Below are 4,168 nucleotides of genomic sequence, written 5' to 3'. Positions count from 1 at the left end.
TGACCCTGTCATGTTGCGTGTTTTTTGTATTTCCCATATGCATACTAAATCCCATTCACCTTGCATATTCATTATATAATAATTTTCCTTCTTCCTCAGATGAAAATTCCATACCCTTTAATGGTTCACAACCAATATTTCCTTCATTTGCATTCAGGCTCCCCATTCTTCCATTTTCATCTTCCTTACTGCAAGTGTTTATAACACTGACCTCCTTAGAACCATCGCTATTGCTCCCTTTTATATGTGATTCTACTGGTGCACATGGGCATTTCATAGGTGCCTATTGTCATTCAAATGATTGGTCAGACTTCAACATGAACAAAAAACTAACCAATTCTGAAGTACTGATTACCTTGATAGCACTATCAATTTCTTCCGCATTGGCACCATACCATAAGGGATGATCCTCAATGGTTGCCTCCATGATTAGGAGGAAATCTTATAGCATTTTTGGTGTCTTTCTAGATCAGCAGCATGGAATGAGAATGATACAATGAAGTGTAACAGAAATATTTGGACTTTAGAAACAATTAGCAAACTCGATCAATTCAACTAGGAAAACATGTATAGTTCAAAAGACGTATCATGTGTCATACTCTATACCACCACAATAATAACAACTTCAATATAGAAAATGAAAATAAATCGCCCTTTATAACTTCCTAAGAACACTTAATTTATATGAATCGAAGAGTGTGGACAACAAGGGCTTTATGAAAGTGATTGAATACATGCCACTAGATCAAAACGAGAACTCATCCAAAATCTTGAATTTTGGGTGCAATACAGTACCAAAATTACAGAAATGCAGTATAGAGTTCATCCAATACAATGGCCTGCTACAATTAAATATGTATTTGGCCAAGGTCATAGCCACATGACTGCATTCCATAATTCTACAGAACACCACTGTTTCTCAGAATTTGTGAATTGCAACTCCCAATTTTTAAATAAATTTAAGCCATAAAGTTAATACTGGTTCCAATACATCCCAAGCTCTAATATGAGCCTCAACGTCAATTTTATCAACTTCCACTAAACAAATAGAAATCCATCACATCTTCTACACTAACCATACAAAAAAATATCAAAAGAAGTAGCTAATTTCCACTAAATACATAAAAATGTATACCAAGGTTTCCTGAGCACAACACAAATTGAACACAGAATCCCAAGGCTCCCCCTATAACCAATAAACAATCAAAACCCTACCAATATAGAGCGACAGACTTGGGGAGGATACAAATCGCAGAGAGATTTAGGGAGACAACAGCAGAGGCAATGGAAAGAACAGTGAAGAAAGTGGGAGTTAGAGAGATGGAGTACCTGTTAGAGAAAGCTACTTCAAAATTAAGGTTATTGCATATGAAATTAGGGCTTAGGACTTTCCCATTTTTGTGAACCTAAAATTAAGTTTTGGCCACCATCTTGAGTCATATCAACACAATAATCCTAGTCTGTAATTTTAGCAAACAAGGTATCAGCACTTAACTGAAAATTGCAAGAAAACCATGCAAAAACCACCATCAGAATGTAAGGAAATTGAGTGTAAAGGTGCTGATAACAACAATAACAGAGGCTCGATTGCCCATTCTCCCCATGAATCGATGTTGCAGAAAACATTTTTGGCATCAATACATTAGGAAGTACAAAGCCAATATACACAATACCTACGTCTTTAAAAATACATCACAAAGAATAGGCATAATACCGAGAGATTTGGGGAGACAAGAGCAGAGGCAATGGAGAGATTAGTAAAATAAGTGGGAGTTAGAGAGAACAAATGAATGTTAGAGAAGCTACTTCCCGTTGGCTTCTTGCTTAGGGGAAATGGAGAGAGAGGCATGGGATAAAAAAGCCATTGCCCTTTTGTGTTCTGGTTAGGAGAAATGGAGAGAGAGAAAGAGAGAGAGAGAGAGGGAGGGAGAGAGAGTTATAAATTAAAAAGGAAAATAACATATACGAGAGGGGCATGGGTTAGGGCAACATGTTGCCGAGAAGGTCTACTGGTGAATTTAAAATCTCTTATAGAGATCTACGTCAAAATCTACTGGTGATCGTTTGGGGTCCTATGGACATGGATGTGAGAGGGTTTCAGAGGATCATTACTCTTCAAATATAAAACTTAGCTACACAAAAAAAATATAGTATTTAAAAGTTTATCCAAGGTCACAAACTTAAAATATAGAATTAATATGCACATAAAAAATCCGTTTGGAAAAAGCTATTTTGATGAAAAAATGGCCATTATAATGTAGATAAGGGTGTCTTATGAAAAAATGGCCATTATAGGGAATGACAATTGTTTTCCAGCCTCAGCTTATTGTAACAACCATTACACTTTTAAAAAACAACTATCACATTGAAAAACGCTTACTTCATTACACCAGTACACGACTTTTATATAGCATGAGTATGGGATCCACTTAAATTAATGTCTACCCGTGAATTACCCATTATTAATGTGAAGACAAAAGTTTTTTGATGATAACTTACTTTCTTCATACTAAAGAGTAATATCCCATCTGATTTATTAATTCTCATTTTCATATATTGTTGTGTAAAATGAATTCTAAATCTATTCTAATTTGGAACTAAAACATATATAATATACATATAGCGTAACCATACGAATTGTTGTTGTTTTAGTAAAAGTGTGATAATCATATGGTGTTACTACATTTTGACTTGCGCATTCTTAAATATGGTAATAATGTAATGACAATTATACAAGTTTGTATGTAATTACAATATTTATTAATATGATACTCAATTTTTATATATAAAATTCTAATATTCGACATAGGATAAATAGAGATAGTCATATTTTTGCATCACTATCATATGATATTGTTATAACTTTTAGTTAAAAATCATAATTTAGTTAATTCAATTGATACTTTTAGCTAATAAATTCAAGTTAATTCATAGCTTTAGTTAATAATTTTGCTAATGATTTTTAGTTGATAATTTTAACTTTTGTTAAGAATTTTTGAAATTCTAATTTGTAATTAATCATTAGAGGATAATTATCTCAATATTTTAATATGAGAAATAATCCAATAGGACTCCCTCACCTATGTGTGTAGGACCCCAAAGGATCACCATTAAATTTGGCACAAATCTATAGAAAAGTCAAGTCTCACACCTATATGATAACTTTCTAAAGATCTTTTGAGGTCCTACACACATGGGTGGGGGAGGGTCCTATAGGAGCATTACTCTTCTAATATTAGTTATATTGCTAAAAAATTAATTATAAAATAGATTATAAGTTAAGCATAGTTTGGTATTGTTAATATATTAATTATAATTTTTATATCTTAATTTTTGTGTTGTATTCATAAAACATTTGTTGTGACATAGATAATAAATGATATTTCTCTATTATGATATTATAAATACGGAGTCACTTATGAAAAGGTATGCATCTCTGTCTTTCTCACTCACGCATATGCCAAACCCCAACGCTCTAATGACACTAACTTGTCTCTAAAACAAGTCAACAATAATGATAATGACTACCATAAATAGTAATGAATTGATTTTTAGATTTTGGTGAATTTGATAGTAATGAATTATTTTTCAGTTTTAGCTGCAACAAGTGAATTGCAAATTTCCACAATTGATTTTTATTTTCCAACACTATTTTTCCCATGGCTGGCCTTTTGTACGTTTTTCTATGGTGGCAAACCATATAGATTTTTTTTTGAGTGGTGAATTTATTATTTTTTAGGGAAAATTATGATACTTTCATGTCAATTTATACTTTCTAGGCATCCTATCCCTCCAAAAGTTTCATACCATACATTTAACCCCAATACCTTCTTTTTCGTTTTCTTTGTCTTTTTTTTTTTTTTCATCAGCCATCCCTCTTCCCCAAGTACAAAAGTTAATTTTTTTTTACGAAAATACCCTCACAGTTTTTTACATTTCCCACTTTCTCTCACTAAGCCAGTCTGACACAATTTCAATACAGAAACAATTCAACATGTTATTTCTGTCGAACCGGTTTTCATGTGCCCTTACGACACATTTTTGTGATATTTGGCACATTTTTTTTGGGAACCAACATATTTTTTGTGCATGTTCGACACATTCTGGGCCAACATATTTTTTTGTCAAGAGCCAGTCTGGCATTGACACAAATTGTGCTGGACTGGGT

General features: G+C 32.8%; 1 non-coding gene across 1 annotated transcript; it reads right to left on the bottom strand.

Moving 5' to 3' along the window:
- Positions 1-1,532: 1,532 nt before the first annotated feature.
- LOC148779472 (small nucleolar RNA snoR135) lies at positions 1,533-1,680 on the bottom strand. Its single transcript, XR_016046645.1, has one exon. It is a non-coding gene; the product is annotated as a small nucleolar RNA snoR135 (small nucleolar RNA).
- Between the last annotated feature and the right edge of the window lie 2,488 nt (positions 1,681-4,168).

Source organism: Amborella trichopoda, chromosome 12 (genome assembly GCF_054954075.1).
Source record: "Amborella trichopoda isolate Santa Cruz 75 chromosome 12, AtrichopodaSantaCruz75HAP2 v2.0, whole genome shotgun sequence".
Taxonomy (NCBI): Eukaryota; Viridiplantae; Streptophyta; class Magnoliopsida; order Amborellales; family Amborellaceae; genus Amborella; species Amborella trichopoda.
The sequence above is the reverse complement of the archived record's forward strand: the minus strand, read 5'-3'. Positions and strand labels throughout refer to the sequence as shown.